Here is a 24,666-nt window from a genome sequence, read left to right as displayed (position 1 = left end):
GCGGGTGATTGGAGTCCCAGAACAGGCAGGGGGGACAGAAAACACAGAGAAAATAGTTGAAGAACTCCTGACAGAAAACTTCCCTGACATCATGAAAGACGAAAGGATATCTATCCAAGACGCTCATCGAACCCCATTTAAGATTGATCCAAAAACAAAAACACCAAGACATAATATCATCAAACTCACCAAAACCAAAGATAAACAGAAAATTTTAAAAGCAGCCAGGGAGAAAAGAAAGGTTTCCTTCAAGGGAGAATCAATAAGAATAAGTTCAGACTACTCAGCAGAAACCATGCAGGCAAGAAGGGAATGGGACGACATATACAGAACACTGAAGGAGAAAAACTGCCAGCCAAGGATCATATACCCAGCAAAACTCTCTCTGAAATATGAAGGAGAAATTAAGATATTTACAGATAAACACAAGTTTAGAGAATTTGCAAAAACCAAACCAAAGGTACAAGAAATACTAAAGGATATTGTTTGGTCAGAGAACCAATAATATCAGATATCAGCACAACACAAGGTCACAAAACAGAACATCCTGATATCAACTCAAATAGGGAAATAACAAAAACAAATTAAGATTAAATAAAAAAAAAATACACATAACAGGGAATCATGGAAGTCAATAGGTAAAAGATCACAATAATCAAAAAGAGGGACTAAACACAGGAGGCATTGAACTGCCAGATGGACAGTGATACAAGGCGATATAGAACAATACAAGTTAGGTTTTTACTTAGAAAAATAGGGGTAAATAATAAGGTAACCACAAAAAGGTATAACAACTCTATAACTCAAGATAAAAGCCAAGAAAAACGTAACGACTCAACTAACATAAAGTCAAACACTATGAAAATGAGGATCTCACAATTTACTAAGAAAAACGCCTCAGCACAAAAAAGTATGCGGAAAAATGAAATTGTCAACAACACACATAAAAAGGCATCAAAATGACAGCACTAAAAACTTATTTATCTATAATTACGCTGAATGTAAATGGACTAAATGCACCAATAAAGAGACAGAGAGTCACAGACTGGATAAAGAAACACGATCCATCTATATGCTGCCTACAAGAGACACACCTTAGACTTAGAGACACAAACAAACTAAAACTCAAAGGATGGAAAAAAGTATATCAAGCAAACCAATAAGCAAAAAAGAAGAGGAGTAGCAATATTAATTTCTGACAAAATAGACTTTAGACTTAAATCCACCACAAAGGATAAAGAAGGACACTATATAATGATAAAAGGGACAATTGATCAGGAAGACATAACCATATTAAATATTTATGCACCCAATGACAGGGCTGCAAGATACATAAATCAAATTTTAACAGAACTGAAAAGCGAGATAGACACCTCCACAATTATAGTAGGAGACTTCAACACACCGCTTTCGGAGAAGGACAGGACATCCAGTAAGAAGCTCAACAGAGACACGGAAGATCTAATTACAACAATCAACCAACTTGACCTCATTGACTTATACAGAACACTCCACCCAACAGCTGCAAAATATACTTTTTTTTCTAGCGCACATGGAACATTTTCTAGAATAGACCACATATTAGGTCATAAAACAAACCTTTGCAGAGTCCAAAACATCGAAATATTACAAAGCATCTTCTCAGACCACAAGGCAACAAAACTAGAGATCAATAACAGAAAAACTAGGGAAAAGAAATCAAATACTTGGAAAATGAACAATACCCTCCTGAAAAAAGACTGGGTTATAGAAGACATCAAGGAGGGAATAAGGAAATTCACAGAATGCAACGAGAATGAAAATACTTCCTATCAAAACCTCTGGGACACAGCAAAAGCAGTGCTCAGAGGCTAATTTATATCGATAAATGTACACATACAAAAAGAAGAAAGAGCCAAAAGCAGAGAACTGTCCCTACAACTTGAACAAATAGAAAGTGAGCAACAAAAGAATCCATCAGGCACCAGAAGAAAACAAATAATAAAAATTAGAGCTGAACTAAATGAATTAGAGAACAGAAAAACAATTGAAAGAATTAACAAAGCCAAAAGCTGGTTCTTTGAAAAAATTAACAAAATTGATAAACCATTGGCTAGACTGACTAAAGAAATACAGGAAAGGAAACAAATAACCCGAATAAGAAACGAGAAGGACCACATCACAACAGAACCAAATGAAATTAAAAGAATCTTTTCAGGTTATTATGAAAAATTGTACTCTAACAAATTTGAAAACCTAGGAGAAATGGATGAATTCCTGGAAAAACACTACCTACCTAAACTAACACATTCAGAAGTAGAACAACTAAATAGACCCATAACAAAAAAAGAGATTGAAACGGTAATCAAAAAACTCCTAACAAAAAAAAGCCCTGGCCCGGATGGCTTCAGTGCAGAGTTCTACCAAACTTTCAGAGAAGAGTTAACACCACTACTTCTGAAGGTATTCCAAAGCATACAAAATGACGGAATACTACCCAACTCATTCTATGAAGCCACCATCTCCCTGATACCAAAACCGGGTAAAGACATTACAAAAAAAGAAAATTATAGACCTATATCCCTCATGAACATTGATGCAAAAATCCTCAACAAAATTCTAGCCAATAGAATCCAACAACACATCAAAAAAATAATTCACCCTGATCAAGTGGGATTTATACCAGGTATGCAAGGCTGGTTTAATATCAGAAAAACCATTAATGTAATCCATCACATAAATAAAACAAAAGACAAAAACCACATGATCTTATCAATTGATGCAGAAAAGGCATTTGACAAAGTTCAACACCCATTTATGATAAAAACTCTTACCAAAATAGGAATTCAAGGAAAATTCCTCAACATAATAAAGGGCATCTATGCAAAGCCAACAGCCAGTATCACTCTAAATGGAGAGAACCTGAAAGCATTTCCCTTGAGAACAGGAACCAGACAAGGATGCCCATTATCACCGCTCTTATTCAACATCGTGCTAGAAGTCCTAGCCAGGGCAATTAGGCTAGACAAAGAAATAAAAGGTATCTGGATTGGCAAGGAAGAAGTAAAGTTATCATTATTTGCAGATGACATGATTATATACACAGAAAACCCTAAGGAATCCTCCAGAAAACTACTGAAACTAATAGAAGAATTTGGCAGAGTCTCAGGTTATAAAATAAACATACAAAAATCACTTGGATTCCTCTACATCAACAAAAAGAACACCGAAGAGGAAATAACCAAATCAATACCATTCACAGTAGCCCCCAAGAAGATAAGATACTTAGGAATAAATCTTACCAAGGATGTAAAAGACCTATACAAAGAAAACTACAAAGCTCTACTACAAGAAATTCAAAAGGACATACTTAAGTGGAAAAACATACCTTGCTCATGGATAGGAAGACTTAACATAGTAAAAATGTCTATTCTACCAAAAGCCATCTATACATATAATGCACTTCCGATCCAAATTCCAATGTCATATTTTAAGGGGATAGAGAAACAAATCACCAATTTCATATGGAAGGGAAAGAAGCCCCGGATAAGCAAAGCATTACTGAAAAAGAAGAAGAAAGTGGGAGGCCTCACTCTACCTGATTTCAGGACCTATTATACAGCCGCAGTAGTCAAAACAGCCTGGTACTGGTACAACAACAGGGACATAGACCAATGGAACAGAATTGAGAACCCAGACATAGATCCATCCACATATGAGCAGCTGATATTTGACAAAGGACCAGTGTCAATTAATTGGGGAAAAGATAGCCTTTTTAACAAATGGTGCTGGCATAACTGGATATCCATTTGCAAAAAAATGAAACAGGACCCATACCTCACACCATGCACAAAAACTAACTCCAAGTGGATCAAAGACCTAAACATAAAGACTAAAACGATAAAGATCATGGAAGAAAAAATTGGGACAACCCTAGGAGCCCTAATACAAGGTATAAACAGAATACAAAACATTACCAAAAATGATGAAGAGAAACCAGATAACTGGGAGCTCCTAAAAATCAAACACCTATGCTCATCTAAAAAGACTTCTCCAAAAGAGTAAAAAGACCACCTACAGATTGGGAAAGAATTTTCAGCTATGACATCTCCAACCAGCGCCTGATCTCTAAAATCTATATGATTCTGTCAAAACTCAACCACAAAAAGACAAACAACCCAATTAAGAAGTGGGCAAAGGATATGAACACACATTTCACTAAAGAAGATATTCAGGCAGCCAACAGATACATGAGAAAATGCTCTCAATCATTAGCCATTAGAGAAATGCAAATTAAAACTACTATGAGATTCCATCTCACACCAGCAAGGCTGGCATTAATCCAAAAAACACAAAAGAATAAATGTTGGAGAGGCTGTGGAGAGATTGGAACTCTCATACACTGCTGGTGGGAATGTAAAATGGTACAACCACTTTGGAAATCCATCTGGCGTTATCTTAAACAGTTAGAAATGGAACTACCATACAACCCAGAAATCCCACTCCTAGGAATATACCCTAGAGATACAAGAGCCTTCATACAAACAGATATATGCACACCCATGTTTATTGCAGCTCTGTTTACAATAGCAAAAAGTTGGAAGCAACCAAGGTGTCCATCAACGGATGAATGGGTAAATAAATTGTGGTATATTCACACAATGGAATACTACGCATCGATAAAGAACAATGACGAATCTCTGAAACATTTCATAACATGGAGGAACCTGGAAGGCATTATGCTGAGCGAAATTAGTCAGAGGCAAAAGGACAAATATTGTATAAGACCACTATAAGATCTTGAGAAATAGTAAACCTGAGAAGAACACATACTTTTGTGGTTACGAGGGGGGGAGGGAGGGAGGGTGGGAGAGAGTTTTTTTATTGATTAATCAGTAGATAAGAACTGCTTTAGGTGAAGGGAAAGACAACACTCAATACATGGAAAGTCAGCTCAATTGGACTGGACCAAAAGCAAAGAAGTTTCCGGGATAAAATGAATGCTTCAAAGGTCGGCGGAGCAAGGGCGGGGGTCTGGGGAACATGGTTTGCGGGGACTTCTAAGTCAATTGGCAAAATAATTCTATTATGAAATCATTCTGCATCCCACTTTGAAATGTGGCATCTGGGGTCTTAAATGCTAACAAGCGGCCATCTAAGATGCATCAGTTGGTCTCAACCTACCTGGAGCAAAGGAAAATGAAGAACACCAAGGCCACACGACAACTAAGAGCCCAAGAGACAGAAAGGGCCACATGAACCAGAGACCTACATCATCCTGAGACCAGAAGAACTAGTTGGTGCCCGGCCACAATCGATGACTGCCCTGACAGGGAGCACAGCAGAGGACCCCTGAGGGAGCAGGAGATCAGTGGGATACAGACCCCAAATTCTCATAAAAAGACCAAACTTAATGGTCTGACTGAGACTTGAGGAATCCTGGCGGCCATGCTCCCCAGACCTTCTGTTGGCCCAGGACAGGAACCATCCCCGAAGACAACTCATCAGACATGAGAGGGACTGGTCAGCGGGTGGGAGAGAGACGCTGATGAAGAGTGAGCTAATTATATCAGGTGGACTCTTGAGATTGTGTTGGCAACTCTTGTCTGGAGAGGGGATGGGAGGATAGAGAGAGAGGGAAGCTGGCAAAAATGTCAAGAAAGGAGAGACTGGAAGAGCTGACTCAAGAGGGGGAGAGCAAGTGGGAGTAGGGAGTGAGATGTATGTAAACTTATATGTGACAGACTGATTGGATTTGTAAATGTTCACTTGAAGCTTAATAAAAGTTATTAAAAAAAAATACATTCTCTCTTTCTGATCTCTGAAGTATATGACTTTATGTTACCTTTTGAGGGGCAATTTTTCTACGGTGGGAGAAATCTTCCCCTTTTTTGCTTTTTTTTTAGTCTAGAGGAAGGCACTGTATAGCAGAACATATGTGATTTCTACCATTTCTAGCTAATGCAATGAATCAAATAACAGAATTAGTATATTTGCTTTTTTTTCTTTTCCTTTCATGTGGCTCTGGCATTTTCAGCAGGTGTCATTTTTAACATGAAGCAATTAATAAATCATATAAAAACTTTGGGTAACCAGAGCAGGTGGTCTATTAAATGATATGAATTGTGGGGTGAAAAAGAGCTTCATGATCAAAATTCTGTCACCTCTCAGACTTATTATAAGACCAAGAGTTTGGAAGGGAAATAGAACTGAAGCGTACATAGAAATAGTTTTACCATGTTGCAGTCATGTGACACACTAAAGGACTGTGAAGATGAAGAGAGTTTAAAGAGCATAAGTATAGGACCTAGCAGAATCTGAACTAAAACCAAATTCACCCAGCCCCAGGTCAGGTCAGTCCTCTTTACACCAATTTTTGGCAACTTCTTAGATGTCTTTTAGGTCAGTTGATCCATTTTTTTAAAAATGTTTTTATATTAATATTTAAAATTTAAACTAGCATTCCATTTGACAAGCAAAATATCTTTGAGGCTTTTGAGGCATTAAATTGGTATTATAAATAATGCTTTATGTGGCATAGGTTGGCAGGTAGTTTTCCAGAATACAACCTTCTCAGAGCAAACTTACTGGCAGAGGAGCTTGCTATTGGCAGGTGTAATTAATATTGATGTATATTTCTGGATCATGAAGAAGCCCTTCCTTGATGTGCCAGGCCAGGATAGACTATATCCCAAGGGAAAGTAGGGACATCAGCCAGCATTAGGAAAGGAAAATAACTCTAAAGGGTGATGAAAGAACACAAAGGGAGCCCTGCAAAGTGGAATCAGCATTGTCAGTGATTTTAGAGACTATCAGTACAATGTTATGGAAATTCTCATAGAACAGAATGTTTTTGTCTTTGTTAGGTGTGGTCGAGTCAGTTCCAACTTGTAGCAACCCTATGTACTACAGACTGAAAAACCGCCTGATCCTGCACCATCTTCACAATCCTTGTTATGCTTGAGCCCATTGTTGAAGTCACTTTGCCAATCTATCTTGTTGAGGGCCTTCCTCTTTTCACTGACCTTCTAATTTACCAAGCATGATGTCCTTCTACAGGGACTGATTCCTCACGACAACATGTTCAAAGTATGTGAAACTAAGTCTCGCCATCTTTGCTTCTAAGGAGCATTTTGGTTGTACTTCCTCAAGACAGATTTGCTCCTTCTTTTGGCAGTCCATGGTATATTCAATATTCTTCATCAACACCAAATTCAAAGACATCAATTCTTCTTTAACACACACTTAGAAGCTTAAAAGAGCACCCATTTATTATCTCACAGTTCTGTAAGCCAAAAGCCTCTGTAGCGTTCAAGCTGGCTCTCTATTCAAGATTGAAACCAAGATGTTAGTTAGGGCTACGATCTCATCTGAATCTCAAGGACCTCCGGCAATCTGAATGATTTTTGACTGTATTTGGTTCCTGTCGTAGCACTGAATTACCCACTACCCTGCTGGCTTTCAACTGGGGCTGTTTCTGTTCCAACCGGGGCCATTACATGTTATATGCCCTTTCCACATGAAAGTTGGTTTTTCAAGGCCAGCAGGAGAATTTCTCCATTTCGATGAACTCAAAGTCAATTGATTAGTAACCTTAATTATACTGCAAGATCTCTTTGCTCTATAACATGCTCTGTCATATCCCATCATTTTCAAAGGTCTGGTCCACACTAAAGGGGTTGGGATTGTACAGGATGTGTACATCAAAGGGTGAGAATCTTGGGGACTGTATTTGTTCTACTAACTACAGTATGAGTGTGGGCAAGTTCTTAAAGGGCAAAGAACAGAATCAGGGGACAAGTGGGTTAGGAAAGAAACCCAAGAACACAACCATTTAAGAAACTTGATAGAAAAAGTAGTCTTCAAAAGATGCTGTGAACTGAGAAAACATTATGACGAAGGTGGGTGTGTGCTTAGAAACTCTGGTCCTATATTCTGAAGTCTATTATTTAATCATTGACTGGTGCTGCCATGATTTCCTGCCTCATTGTGCTGCACATTCCTAATGCCTTCTATCCCACGATCTTGTCACTAAATCATGACCAATATATGATGTTGTTACAAAATAATTTGGCTAATTACAAATTATAAATTAATTTTTAAAATCCAAAGGAGTATTACCAGACGAAATCATATGTTCAGCTTCTTTAGAGAGTAAAAAAAAAAAAAAAAAATCCTGGGTTTTTGCAAATTTAGATTAAAGGAGTTCCTCAAGAGGAAAATATTTGACTTCCTGCTAAAATTATACATAGGAATTTGAGCAATAGACTGAAATTTTTTTTTTTAAAGCCAAAAGAACTGTATTTTTTTATCCCTGTTGTTTGTGGGACAGTTCCTACAAGTAATATATATTCTTATGTTATATAACTTTCTTTATTGTATATTTATGGACATATTTCAACTCAAATATTAGACCAAAATCTTAAAGAGCACATTTGAATTTCAATTTTTCTTTTCATGCTTATACTTAAATTACCTTCAAGAAAATACTAATCACTTACATATTGTTGAATAGACAAATAAAAAAGATTGTTTTGGTTGTTAATAATACCTATAATAGTCCTTGTCTTAGGTATTTTATTTCATAAATTAACATCATCTTTATTTAATTTGGGATAAAATAAAATGGAAATAAAAGTGAGATTGGGTCTTCAGAGAATGCTGCCAATGACAATGTATGGACTCTTTCAAGTATGAGATGAATTTTGAGGGCATTTAATAGAGGTTGTTCCTGAGAAAAGACTGACCTGAAAAAGTGTTCAAATAAGCCAGTGTCTGCTCAATGCCACTTCACCTGGGAAAGAAATGGTCCATTCAAACTGACAGAAATGAATGTAATGACCTAAATTTGTTAAATAGGCCAACTTCAAATCAAGGTTAAAAAAGACACTCTTTTTTAAATATAAAAAGTAAATTTTTAAGTGAGGCATGAACGGAAGGAAGTTTAAGCAGTAGGAACCTAAATAAAATTAGATGTACATCTAAACGTTCACAAGAAGCTATGAATAAAAGTTCCATTACATATTCCTTGATTGTACAAAATATCAGACATAGTATGGTAGAATTAGAGACAGGTACATTTTGTAAATGTTTCAAATCTCAAATTCAAAGCAAGTAACCAATATCACACTTGTAACTAAACAGCAAACATTTTTAAAAACGTTATGGAAACTTAAAAAATTGAATAAGGTATATTTTCTCTTTAAACCAAAATCAACCAAACCTATGGCTGAGGAGTCAATCCAAATCATGGTGAGCACCATGTTTTTAAAGGATATTGAAAAATTAATAGAATTCACTCAAACTTGCTTTTAAAAATGTCATTAATCATTATGTGCTGTTATTAATTATTATAAAGTTGTATTATCCTCCAATTAAAAATTATGTATTTGGTAAAAAATAGTGTTACACATCCCACGTCGTATGTTCTTGTTCTATGTATATTCAAATATATGAAGAATTTAATTACATTTAATATTAACAGAATGACTCAAGTAATATATTGAACTGCTTCTGAAGTAAAAAATATAATTTCAGTTAACTATAATTTAATGATGTTGATTATTTGTGAAAAGCTTTGTTGTTTGTTAAATATTATTTATACATTATATGCTTTATTTTATGCTCATTAACTGGTACTTCCATGACTTCCTGCTTCATTGTGCTGCACATTCCTAATCCTTATTTTCCCCCACGTGTCTGTCAGTTTGTCGTACTGCGGGGACTTGGGTGTTGCTGTGACGCTGGAAGCTATGCCACCGGTATTCAGATACCAGCAGGGTCACCCACGGAGGACAGGTTCCAGCTGAGCTTCAAGACTAAGACAAACTAGGAAGAAGGACCCGGCAGTCAACTTCTGAAAAGCATTAGCCAGTGAAAACCTTATGAATAGCAGCAGAACATTGTCTGATATAGTGCTGGAAGATGAGCCCCCAGGGTTGGGAGGCACTCTAAAGAGGACTGAAAAGAGCTGCCTCCTCAAAGTAGAGTTGACCTTAATGACGTGGATAGAGTAAAGCTTTTGGAACCTTCATTTGTTGATGTTTCATGACTCAAAATGAGAAGAAACAGCAGCAAACATCCATTAATAATCAGAACCTGGAACGTAGGAAGTATGAATCTAGGAAAATTGGAAATCATCAAAAATGAAATGGAATGCATAAACATTGATGTCCTAGACATTAGTGAGCTGAAATGGACTGGTATTGGCCATTTTGAATCGGGCAATCATATAGTCTACTGTGCTGTGAATGAAAACTTGAAGAGGAACGATGTTGTATTTATCATCAAAAAGAACACTTCAAGATCTATCCTGAAGTACAACACTGTCAGTGATAGGATAATATCCACACACCTACAAGGAAGACCAGTTAATACGACTATTATTCAAATTTACACACCAACCACTGACACCAAAAAAGAAGAAATAGATTTTTATCAGCTTCTACAGTTTGAAATCTATCAAACATGCAATCAGAATGCATTGATAATTACTGGTGATTGGAATGAGAAAGTTGGAAACAAAGAAGAAGGATTGGTAGTTGGAAATGTGGCTTTAGTGATAGAAATAATGTCAGAGATCGAGTGATATGCAAGATCAATGACTTCTTCATTGCAAATACATTCTTTTGTCATCATAAACAGCGACTATACACATGGACCTCACCAGATGGAGCACACAGAAATCAAATTGACTACATCTGTTGAAAAAGATGATGGAAAAGCTCACTATCATCAGTCAGAACAAAGCCAGGGGCCCACTGTGGAACAACCATCAATTGCTCATATGCAAGTTCAAGATGAAACTGAAGAAAATCAGAGCAAGTCCACGAGAGCCAAAATATGACCTTGAGTATATCCCACCTGAATGTAGAGACCATCTCAAGAATAGATTTGATGCATTGAACACTAGCGACCGAAGACTAGACGAGTTGTGGAATGACATCAAGGACATCATCCATGAAGAAAGCAAGAGGTCACTGAAAAGACAGGAAAGAAAGAAAAGACCAAGATGGATGTCAGAAGAGACTCTGAAACTTGCTCTTGAGCATCAAGCAGCTAAAGCAAAAGGAAGAATTTGTGAAGTAAAAGAACTGAACAGAAGATTTCAAAGTGCAGCTCGAGAAGACAAAGTAAAGTATTATGACATGTGCAAAGAGCTGGAGATAGAAAACCAAAAGAGAAGAACAAGTTTAGTTTTTCTCAAGCTGAAAGAACTGAGGAAAAAATTCAAGCCTCGAGTTAAAAATATTAAACGACACAAGAAGCATCAAAAGAAGATGGAAGGAATACACAGAGTCATTATACCAAAAAGAATTAGTTGACGTTCAACCGTTTCAAGAGGTAGCATACGATCAGGAACTGATGCTACTGAAGGAAGAAGTCTAAGCTGCACTGAAGGCATTGGCAAAAAACAAGGCTCCAGGAATTCATGGAATATCAATTGAGATGTTTCAACAAATGGATGCAGCGCTGGAGGTGCTCACTATGCCAAGAAATATGGAAGACAGCTTCCTGGCCAACTGACTGGAAGAGATCCATATTAATGCCTATTCCCAAGAAAGGTGATCCAATCTAATGTGGAAATTATAGAACAATATCATTAATATCACATACAAGCAAAATTTTGCTGAAGATCATTCAAAGACGGCTGCAGCAGTATATTGATAGGGAACTGCCAGAAATTCAGGGTGGTTTCAGAACAGAATGTGGAGTCAGGGATATTATTCCTGATAGCAAATGGATCCTGGCTGAAAGCAGAGAATACCAGAAGGATGTTTACCTGCGTTTTATTGACTATGTAAAACCATTGGACTGTGTGGACATAACAAACTATGGATAACGTTGTGAAGAACGGAAATTCCAGAACACTTAATTGTGCTCATAAGGAACCATAGACCAAGAGGCAGTTGTTCGGACAGAACAAGAGGATACCGAGTGGCTTAAAGTCAGGAAGGATGTGTCTCAGGGTTGTATCCTTTCACCATACCTATTCAATCTGTACACTGAGCAAATAATCCAGGATGCTGAACTATACACCTGAAATTTATGAATATCTGGTACATGGATCCTTGGAAAGTGTTATATAAACTATGAAACTATTGGATTATAAATAGATATTTCATGACTAAAATATTTTCCTTTGTGTGAGTGTTGCCTTATATCCATTACTAGAAACCTTATGTGTAAAATCCCAGCCAAAGTACAATTGAAATTTCCTGTAGTTTTAGAGTATTAGTGCTATACTGTCCAAGGTCTCTGAATCTTGTAAGTATGATGTGATAGTTCTACCATTTTTTTCCCATCTGAATATCAAAGATTTATAAAATTATCCTTTGCTTCATATGACTGCTTGCCTTTGATTACTTTATGGTATTTACCACTATGGTTATTTATTTTTATTTAGTTTTTCTTCTTATTATTACATATTTTGCAAAAGTATCATGTTAAAAAATGTTTTCATCAGTTTCATTGGTTTCTTAGCTTTGAATAATATACTCTGTTCTCTACATATGGAATAATGTGTAGTAGGTGGGATTTCTTATTCTTGAATAGTAGTATATAAACTAAAGGCCACAATGTCTGATATATATAACTGTTTGAATATCTATGGCTGAAGGGTTCATCTTTCTTGATTGAAAAATCGAAGATGATTATGTTTGTAATCATTTTAAAATTTATCTATTTATTATCAGTGTTTGCACATATGTACTTGAAAGAAAGATGTTTAACTTTATAAGATAAATGTAGCTATCTTATATCCTCTATTCCTGATAATAGGGTACATTTTTCATAAATGTGGAAATGCTATTAATTCTCTTACAGAATTGAGCAAAACAATATTTCCAGTTGCTTAGGATCCTGGAACCCCACATGCCCATCAGTTTGTCATACTGTGGGAACTTGCATGTTGCTGTGAAGATGGAAGCTATGCCACCTGTATTTGAATACCACCAGGGTCATTCAACAAGGACAGGTTTCAGCTGAGCTGTCAGACTAAGACAGACTAGGAAGAAGGACCTGGCGGTCTACTTCTGAAAAACAATGACCATTGAAAACCTTATGAATAACAGGGAAACATTGTCTGTTATACTGCCAGAGGATGAGCTCCTCAGGTTGGAAGGCACTCCAAAGACGACTGGGGAAGAGTTGCCTCCTCAAAGTAGAGTCGATCTTAATGATGCCAATGTAGTCAAGCTTTGGGGACCTTCTTTTGCTGACCTGGCAAGACTTAAAATGAGAAGAAATAGGTTAAAACATTTATTAATAATCAGAAAGTGGAATGTATGAAGGATAAACCTAGAAAAATTGGAAATCATCAAAAATGAAACACATAAACATCAGTATCCTAGGCATTAGTGAGCTGAAATGGACAGGTATTGGCCATATGGCGTACTATGCGGGGAATGACAACCTGAAGAGGAATGACATTGCATTCATCATCAAAAAGAACTTTTCAAGATCTACTCTGAAGTACAAGCCTGTCTGTGATATGATACTATCCATAAGCCTACAAGAAAGGCCAGTTAATATGACTATTATTCAAATTTACACACCAACCACTAAGGCCAAAGATGAAGAAACTGAAGACTTTTACCAATTTCTGCAGTCTAAAATTAATCAAACATGCAATCAGGATGCACTGATAATTACTGGTGGTAGGAATACAAATGTGAGAAACAAAGAAAAAGGATCTGTAATTAAAAAATATGGCTTGGTGACGGAAAAAATGCCAGACATCACATGATAGAATTTTGCAAGACCAATGACTTCTTCATTGGTTTTTTCACCAACATAAACAGTGACTATACACATGGGCCTTGCCAGATGGAATACACAGGAATCAAGTCAACTACATCTGTGGAAAGAGACAATGGAAAACCTCAATATCAGCATTCAGAATAAGGCCAGAAGCTGACTAAGGAAGAGATCATCAATTGCTCATATGCAAGTTCAAGTTGACTGAAGAAAATTAGAGGAAGTCCATGAGAACCAAAGCACGACCTTGAGTATATCCCACCTGAATTTAGAGATCATCTCAAGAACAGATTTAACATGCTGAGTTGTGGAATGACATTCAGGACATCTTACATGAAGAAAGTAAGAGGTCATTGAAGAGAAAAAAAAAAAAAAAGGAAAGAAAAAAAGACTAAAATGGATGTCAGAAGAGACTCTGAAATTTGCTCTTCAATGTTGAGTAGCTAAAGCCAAAGGAAGAAATGATGATGCCAAAGAGCTGAACAGATTTCAAACGACAGCTTGAGAGGACAAAAAAACTACTCTAATGACCTGCGCTAAGGCCTGGAGATAGAAAACCAAACAGAATGAAAAATGATCAGCATTTCTCAAGCTGAAAGAAGTGAAAAAAAGAAAAAAAAAAAAAAAAAAACTCGAGCCTCAAGTTGCAATATTGTGGAATTCTATGGGGAAAATATTAAACAATACAGGAAACATCAAAAGAAGACGGAAGGAATACAAAGAGTCACTATACCAAAAAGAATTCGTACGTGTCCAACCATTTCAGGAGGTATCATATGATCAAGAGCCGATAGTACTGAAGGAAGAAGTCCAAGCTACACTGAAGACATTCATGAAAAACAAGGCTCTAGGAATTGAAGGAACATCAGTTGAGATGTTTTAACAAATTGATGTTACACTGGAAGTGCTCACTTGTCTATGCCAAGAAAATTGAAAGACGGCTACCTGGCCAACTGGCTGGAAGAGATCCATGTTTATGCCTATTCCTAAGAAAGGTGATCCAATCAAATGTGGACATTATGGAACAATACCAGTAATACAACACTCAAGTAAAATTTCGCTAAAGGTCATTCAAAAGTGGCTGTAGCAGTATACCGAGATTGAACTGCCAGCAATTCAAGCCAAATTCAGAAGACGACATGGAACCAAAGTTTTCATTGCTGATGTCAGATGGACCCTTGCTGGAAACAGAGAATACCAGAAAGATGCTTCCCTGTGTTTTATTGATTATGCAAAGGCATTTGACTGTGTGGATCATAACAAATTATGGATGACATTGCAAAGAATGAGAGTTCCAGAACACTTATTTGTGCTTGGGAGAAATCTTTACATAGATCAAGAGGCAGTTGTTCAAACAGAACAAGAGGATACTGTGAGGTTTAAAGTCAGGAAAGGTGTTCATCAGGGTTGTTGTATCCTTTCCTCATACCTATTCAATCTATATGCTGAGCAAATAATCCAAGAAACTGGGCTATATGAAGAACACAGCATCAGGATTGGAGGAAGACCCATCAACAACCTACATTATGCAGATAACACAACCTTGCTTGCTGAAAGAGAAGAGGACTTAAAGCACTTACTGATGAAGATCAAAGACCACAGCCTTCAGTATGGATTATACCTCAACATAAAGAAAACAAAAATCCTCACAACTGGACCAATAAGCAACATCATGATAAATGGAAAAAAGATTGAAGTACTCAAGGATTTCATTTTACTTGGATTTACAATCAATGACCATTGAAATAGCAGTCAAGAAATCAAAAGATGCATTGCATTGGGCAAATCTGCTGCAAAAGACCTCTTTAAGGGGTTGAAAAGCAGATATCACCTTGAATATAAGATGTGCCCAAACCAAGTCATGGTGTTTTCAATTGCCTCATATGCAGGCAAAAGCTGGACGATGCATAAGGAAGACCAAAGAACTGGCACCTTTGAATTGTAGTCTTGGCAAACAATATTGAACGTACCACGAAGTGCCAAAAGAATGAACAAATCTGTCTTGGAAGAAGTACAACCAGAATGTCCCTTGGAAGCAAGGATGGCAAAACTACATCTCACATACTTTGGACATGTTCCCAGAAGGGATCAGTTCCTCGAAAAGGACATCATTTTTGGTAGAATATAATGTCAGCGAAAAAGAGGAAGACCGTCAAAAAGATGGATTGACATGGTGGCTGCAACAATGCACTCAAGCGTAACAAGGATTGTGAGGATGGCGCAGGACCAAGCAGTGTTCTTTTCTGCTGTAAATAGGGTTACTGTGAGTTGGAACCAGCTGGACTACACCTAACAACAACATGATCCTGGAGTTTTACATCTTCCCTGGTAGTCAAGAAACAATCTACCTTCAAAGATTAGTCCTTGATGTCAGCTCTTGACCTGATGCATTTGGTGAAATGTTTCAACAGGTTCTATACTGCAGCATAATCTATCTAACCAAGGGATTTACTTTTCGTAATAGAACAAACTCTATGGTATAGTCAATGACACGTGTGTATATTATGCATAGATACCATATTTTTACTCAAATAATTCCAGCCTTCTACATTTCTTTGACAACTGCTCCTTCAACTCCCTCCCCCTCAACCCGGGGTTTTCATAAGTGCACTACACTAATTTTTTACAAGATACAAAAAAAAAAAAAAAAAAAACAAATTAGTATATTGCTTATGAAAACACCTCACAGTGGAAAAAAATTGTTGGCAAACAAATATAGAAAACTGGAGACTGGGCGGGATATTTGGATAAAAATACCATAGAATGTGCTTAGGGGAAAAAAAAATTGTTTTTCAAAAGAAAAACTTCAGTCTTATCTAAGATTCAACCCCTCTACAATAAAAAGACAAATAATCCAATTAAAAAATGGGCTGTTGTTGCTGCTGTTATTAGGTGCCGTTAAGTGAGTGCCGATTCATAGTGACAGTATGTATCCCAGAATGAAACACTGCCCGGTCCTGCGCCATCCTTACAATCGCTGTTATCTTGAGCCAATTGTTGCAGCAACTATTCCAATCCACCTCGTTGAGGGTCTTCCTCTTTTCTGCTGACCGTGTACTTTGCCAAGTATGATGTCCTCCAGGGACTGATCCCTCTTGACAATATGTCCAAAGTATGCAAGACACAGTCTCGTCATCTTTGTTTCTGAGAAGCATTCTAGTTGTACTTCTTCTAAGACAGATTTATTCCTTCTGTTCACAGTCAATAGTATATTCAATATTCTTTGCCAAAACCACAGTTCAAAGACGTCAATTCTTTTTCAGTCTTCCTTATTCATTGTCCACCTTTTGCACGCATATGATGCAATTGAAAATACCGTGGCTTGGGCCAGGTGCACCTTAGTCTTCAAGATGGCATCTTTGATTTTCCACACTTTAAAGAGGTCCTTTGCAGCAGATTTGCCTAGTGCAATGCATCTTTTGATTTCTTGACTGCTGCTTCCATGAGTGTTGATTGTGGAGCCACGGAAAATGAAACCCTTGACAATCTCAATCTTTTCACTGTTTATCATGACGTTGGCTATTGGCCTAGTTGTGATGATTTTTATTTTCTTTATGTTGAGGCATGATCCATACTGCAGGCTGTGGTCTTTGATCTTCATCAGTAAGTGATTCAAACCGTCTTCACTTTCAGCAAGCAAAGTTGCGTCATCTGCACAAGGCAGGTTGTTAATGAGACTTTCTCAAATCCTGATGCCCGTTCTTCATCTTGTAATTCATCTTTTCTGATTATTTGCTCAGCATATAGATTGAATAGGCATAGCGAAAGGATAAAACCCTGACATATACCTTTCCTGAATTTAAACCACTCAGTAGCCCCTTGTTCTGTCCGAACAACTGCCTCTTGATCTATGTAAAGGTTTCTCATGAGCACAATTAAGTGTTCTGGAATTTCCATTCTTTGCAATGTTATCCATAATTTGTTATGATCCACACCATTGAATGCTTTGCATAGTCAATAAAACACAGGGAAGCATCATTCTGGTATTCTCTGCTTTCAGCCAGGGTCCATCTGACATCAGCAATGAAATCCCTGGTTCCATGTAGTCTTCTGAATCTGGCTTGAATTTCTGGCAGTTCACTGTCAGTATACTGCTACAGCAACTTTTGAATGATCTTCAGCAAAAATTTGCTTGCACGTGATATTGTTTGATAATTTCCACATTAGGTTGTATCACCTTTCCTAGGAAGAGCTGCCTCCTCAAAGTAGAGTCGACCTTAAGGACATGGATGGAGTCAAGCTTCGGAACCTTCATTTGCTGATATGGCATGACTCAAAATGCAAAGAAATAGCGGTAAACATCCATTAATAATCAGAACCTAGAATGCATGAAGTAAGAATCCAGGAAAATTGGAAATTTTCAAAAATGAAATGGAACCCATAAACATCGATATCCTAGGCAAGAGTGGGCTCTAATTGACCGGCATTGGCCATTTTGAATTGGACAATCATATAGTCTACTATGCCAGGAAGAGAAATGGTGACTTGAAGAGTAATGGTGTTGCATTCATTGTCAAAAAGAACATTTCAAGATCTATCCTGAAGTACAACACTGTCAGTGATAGGATAATATCCATCTGTCTACAAGGAAGACCAGTTAGTATGACTGTTATTTAAATTTAGGCACCAACCACTAAGGCTACAGACGAAGAAATTGAAGATTTTTATTAGCTTCTGCAGTCTGAAATTGATCGAACATGCAATCAGGACGCATTGATAATTACTGGTGATTGGAATGAAAAAGTTAGAAACAAAGAAGAAGGATCAGTCATTGGAAAATATAGTTTTGGCAATAGAAACAATGCCAGGGATTGAATGATAGAATTCTGCAAGACCAATGACTTCTTCATTGCAAATACCTTTTCTTCACCAACATAAATGGTGACTATACACAAAAAATGGGCAGAGTATATGAAAAGACACTACACCAGAGAGAACGTTTAGGTGGCTAACAGACACATTAGGAAATGCTCTCTATTGCTAGCCATTGGAGAAATGAAAATCAAAACTAAAATAAGACGCAGTCTCACCCTAACATTACTGGCAGAAATCAAAAAAGCAGAAAATAACAAATGTTGGAGAGACTACAGGGAGCTTGGAACTCTTATCACTGCTGGTGGAAATGTAAAATGGTACTACCATTTTGGAAAATGGTATGGCAGTTACTTGTTGTTGTTGTTAGGTATAGTTGAGTAGGTTTCAATTCACAATGACCCTATGTACAACAGAATGAAGCACTGCTCGGACCTCCCCCATCCTCAAAATCGTTGTTATGCTTGATGCCATTGTTGCAACCACTGTGTCAATCCATTTTGTTGAAAATCTTTCTCTTTTTCACTGACCTTAAAAAGCTAGAAATAGGGATTCCATACTACCCAGCAATCTCACTACTAGGAATATATCCTAGAGTAATAAGAACCGTCACACCAGTAGACATGTACATACATAGTCATTGCAGCATTATTCACAATAGCAAAAAGATAGAAAAGACCTAAGTGCCCACCAACAAATGAATGGATAAACAAACTATGGTACACACACACAGCGGAATAGTACTCAACAGTAAAGAACAATAATGAATCTGCAAAACATCTCATAACATGAGTGAATCTGGAGGCCATTATGCTGAGTGAAATAAGTCAATCACAAGAAGACAGATACTGTATGAGATCACTACTATAAAAACTCATGAAAGGATTTACAGGCAGAAAAAAAATCTTTAATGGTTATGAGGGAGGAGAGGGATGAGGAGGGAAAAACACTAAACAAATAATAAATAAGTGGTAATTTGGTGAAGGGTAAGACAGTACACAATATTGGGGAAGTTAGCATACCTTCACCAAGGCAAGGTCATGCAAACTTCATAGACACATCCAAACTTCCTGAAGGACTGAATCACTGGACCAAGGGCAGGGACCATACAATTAAAATTAACATGAAGATAATTCAAAAATGGTTACAGCAGTGCGTTGACAGAGAACTGCCATAAATTCAAGCCAGTTAGTAGTACACCCACAAGGAACTGCCAGAAATTCAATCCAGATTCAGAAGAGGGCATGGAGCAAGGGATGTTATTGCTGACGGGAGATGGACTTTGGCTGAAAGCACAGCATACCAGAAAGATGTTTACCTGTGTTTTATTGACTATGTAGAGGCATTCTACTGTGTAGATCATAACAAATAATGGATAACATTTTGAAGAATAAAATTTCCAAAATACTTAATTGTGCTTATGCAGAACTTGTACATAAACCAAGACGCAGTTGTTCAAGTAGAGCAAGGGTTACACCGCGTGATTTAAAATCAGGAAAGGTGTGCATCAGAGATATATCCTTTTACTATATGCTGAGCAAATAATCTGAGAAGCTGGACTATACGGAGAAGAACATGGCATCAGCCTTCGTGGAAGACTCATTAAAAACCCACGTTATGCATATGACACAACCTTGCTTGCTGAAAGTGCAGAGGACTTGAAGAACTTACTGATGAACATCAAAGACCACAGCCTTCAGTATGGATTACACATCATGATAAAACAAAAATCCTGACAACTGAACCAATAAGCAACGTCATGCTAAATGGAGAAAAGACTGAAGTTGTCAAGGATTTCATTTTACTTGGATCCACAATCTATGCCCATGGAGGCAACAGTCAAAAAATTAGACTTATTGCATTGGACAAATATCCTGCAAAATTTCTTTAAAGTGTTCACAAGCAAAGATGTTATTTTGAGGGCTAAAGTGGGCCTGATCTAAGCTATGGTATTTTTATTCATCGCATATACATGCAAAAGCTGAACAGCGAATAAGGAAAACCAAAGAAGAGTCTATGCCTTTGAACTATGGTGTTGGCAAAGAACATTGAATATACCATGGACTGCTAGAAGAATGAACGAGTTTGTCTTGGAAGAAATAAAGCCAAAATGCTCCTTAGAAGTGAGGATGGTGAGACTTCCTCTCAGGTACTTTAGGCACGTCATGAGGAGTGATCAACCCCTGACATCATGCTTGGTAAAGTGGAAGTTCAGTGAAAAAGAAGGCCCTTAAGAAGATGGATTGTCACAGTGGCTGCTACAATGGGCTCAACCAAACCATTGTGAGGATGGCACAGGGCCAGGCAGTGTTTTGTTCAATTGTGTATAGTGTTACTATGAGTCATAACCAACTCCATAGCACCTAACAATAGCGGCAACACACATTGCACTATAATATAACCCTTTTGTTACCTTTGGCCTAAGCCGTACGACAGCCACTTTTTATGCCTCTGGACTTTAGCGGTAAGGCACTTTCCTGGTTCCAATGCATTTGCCCTCAAAGTTGGTCTCTTTTGAAACTCATGAAGCTCAGCAGACTGGAGTTGGAGCCTCATTGTTGTGTTAGGTTATCATTCTATTAGGTGATAACTTCCTGAATTTGTTAGTTTTGTAAAGTTTGTTTTTTTCTCTTTATGTCTGAGACAAGCCTTCAAGCATAATTATGGCTTTCCTGGGTGATAGTTAGGGAGCCCTGATGAGTCTGTTTTGTCTTTTCTGTGTCATATTTGGAAAACCAGAGATTCTCCCTGTAACCTAGTGGAAAGGTGCCAGCAATAAACTATCTACTCAGTTCGCAGTGGCATAATGTCATGCCACAGATCGGTGGCACCAAAGTGACACTCACCTCTTTTGCAGATTGCATTGCCAGATCATATTTCTCAAACTCCATATTACCAGCCAAAAATTTAAACACAATTAGTAGACGTGCATTCCAGTACTGAAAACACATGGCAGCAAGGAAGAAAAAAAAAAAATGGAGAAAAAAATTTTAGTAACGAATGGGATAATTGCTTTTATTCATTTCCAAAGGAATAAAAAGTTTTTACTGAGTTTAAGATTTAAGTAGTATAGAAGAAATTACAACATTCTCTGAGCTTCTTGAAGCCTCTTTTTATAATTCTTTTCCTGCACATAATATTTCAGAAATTCCAGTGATTATAAACATATTTATGGTAATTAAAACAGTGATGACACTCTATACTTGATGTTTACTTTTCTGTAATTATATAGATCATGAATTTTATCTAAGAAAGCACTGAGATTTAGTTTTGCAGCTCTTTATTCATGCTTTATGCACAATTTATAAAATATAGCACTAATTAATGAGTAATACAGATAGACAACTTTTACTGGTAATAACTTACAAAATGTGCCCTCATATGTATCTCCCTAGGTGAAAATTTTGCAATTTGATGAAATATCCTCTCAGAAAAAAACTGCTTTTAGAGTATTTATATTCTCTGCATTGACATAGCTATGTTAATAAAATTTTATGAAAAAAAACTTTTATAAATCCAGTGTAATAAATGATCCTAACAATCATCTAACATAAAATATATTATTAGTAGAGGTTCAATCGCGGTATGTACAGTCACAGTATAATCACATAAAATGCAACTACAGAAATTGTGTTTTAAAAGGGAAGTGCGATGAATGTGAGAATTTGGATTTACGTGATATGCCAACACTGGAGCTTTTCTATTACATTTATATTTCAATGGAGAAAATGAAATTTGTGAGTTTACAGTTTTTAAATACAGGGCTGCTATCAACACATGTAAGTCTATACTTGGTATGGAATATATAGTCTTTAAAAAAAGTGTATCTAAAAGTGAGTCACTTGCAGGTCATGTTCCTTTTAACAGATTATTCAGTGCTCTTTCTTCCTGACCCTGATGACATTGCTTAATTTTACATATGCTATAAGCACCTTATACGTTGTTAATATTATTGCTTTAATCAGTTATATTTTAGATACATTAAAAATGAGAAAAATTGAAGACAATTTTACCTCGATTTATTCCTTTCTTTAGTATTCTTCTTTTTCTTTTAGTATAGTGTGATCTGTCAAGCACCTACTTGGTAATTCCATCTAAGCCATACCAGTTCCAAAATACAGCAGTGATTTGAAAACAGGAAAGGTGACTTGTTTGTCGCTATGTGCCATCCAGTCGATTCTGACTCACAGAGACCCTATGTACAACAGAACCAAACACAACCAGCCCTGCGCCATCCTCACAATTATTGCTATGTCCGAGCCAATTGTTGCAGCTACTTTGTCATTTCATCTCTTTAAGGGTCTTGTCTTACTCACCGACCCTCTGCTTTACCAAGCATGGTCTCCTTCTCCAGGGACTGGTCCCTCTTGGTAGCATGGCCAAAGTATGTGAGATGAAGTCTCACAATCCTTGCTTCTAATGAGCATTCTGGCTGTACGTCTTCCAAGACAGATTTGTTCACTTTTCTGGCCAAAGGAAAAATAAAAAAAAAACCCAAGCCCCTTGCCTTCGAGTCGGTTCCAATTCACAGTGACCCTACACGGCAGAGTAGAACTGCCTCACATGGTTTCCAAAGAGCATCTGGTGGATTCAAACTGCTGACCTTTTGGTTTGCAGTCGTAGCTCTTAACCACCAGTGTTTCCATTCTTCTGGCAATCAATGGTATATTCGATGTTTTTTTTTTACCAACACCATAATTCAAAGGCATCAATTCTTCTTAGGTCTTCCTTATTCTCTGTCCAGGTTTTGCATTCATATGGGACTACTGAAAACGCCATGGCTTGGGTCAGGTGCACCCTAGTCCTCAAGGAAACATCTTTGCTTTTGAACACTTTAAAGAAGTCTTTTGAGGCAGATTTGCCCAATGCAATGCATCCTTTGATTTCTCAACTGCTGCTTTCATAGGTGTTAATTGTGGATTCAAGTGAAATGAAGTCCTTTATAACTTCATTCTTTTCTCTGTTTATCAAGATGTTGCCTATTGGTCCAGTTGTGAGGATTTTTGTTTTCTTAATGTTGAGGTGCAATCCACACTGAAGGCTGTAGTCTTTTATCTTCATCAATAAGTGCTTTCAGTCCTCTTTGTTCTCAGCAATCAAGGTTGTGGCATCTGAGTAAGGCAGGTTGTTAATGAGTCTTCCTTAACCCTGACGCTGCATTCTTCTTCATATAGTCCAGCTTCTTGGGTTGTTTGCTTGGGATACACATTGAATAAGAAATGATAAAACCCTGATGTACACCTTTCCTGACATTAAACTACTCAGTATCCTCTTATTCTTTTCGAACAACTGCGTCTTTGTCTATGTATAGGTTTTTCATGAGCAAAATTAAGTGTTCTAAGTTCCCATTACTTGCAGTGTTGTTGTTGTTAAGTGTAGTTGAGTCAGTTCCGACTATGTGCAACAGAAGGAAACACTGCCCGGTCATGCACCATCCTCACCATCATCCTTATGCTTGAGCCCACTGTTGCAGCCGCTGTGTCAATCCATCTCATTGAGCATCTTCCTCTTTTTCGCTGACACTGTACATTACCAAGTATGATGTCCTTCTCCCGGGACTGATCCCTCCTGATAATATGTCCAAAGTATGTGAGACATAGTCTTGCCATCCTTGATTCCAAGGAGCGTTCTGGTTGTAGTTCTTCCAAGACAGATTTGTTCATTCTTTTGGCAGTCCACGGCTTATTCAATAGTCTTCACCGACACCACAATTCAAAGGTGTCAATTCTTTGATCTTCATTATTCATTGTCCAGCTTTCACATGCATGTGAAGCGACTGAAAACATCATGGCTTACATGAGGGATGCCTTAGTCTTCAAGGAGACATCTATTTTTTTTTAACACTTCAAAGAGGTCTTTTTGCAGCAGATTTGCTCAATGAAATGTGTCTTTTGATTTCTTGACTGCTGTTTCCATAAGTGTTGGTTGTGGATCCAAGTAGAATGAAATCCTTGACAACTTCAATCTTTTCATGGTTTATCATGGTGTTGCTTGATAAATGAAGAAAAGATTGAAGTTATCTAAGATTTCCTTTTCTTTACACTGTTACCCATAATTTGTTACATCAATACAGTAGAATGCCATTTCTAGTCAATAAACACAGGTAAACGTTTTGCT

This window comes from Loxodonta africana, chromosome 2, assembly GCF_030014295.1.
Source record: "Loxodonta africana isolate mLoxAfr1 chromosome 2, mLoxAfr1.hap2, whole genome shotgun sequence".
Classification (NCBI taxonomy): Eukaryota; Metazoa; Chordata; class Mammalia; order Proboscidea; family Elephantidae; genus Loxodonta; species Loxodonta africana.
Note: the sequence above shows the minus strand (reverse complement) of the source record.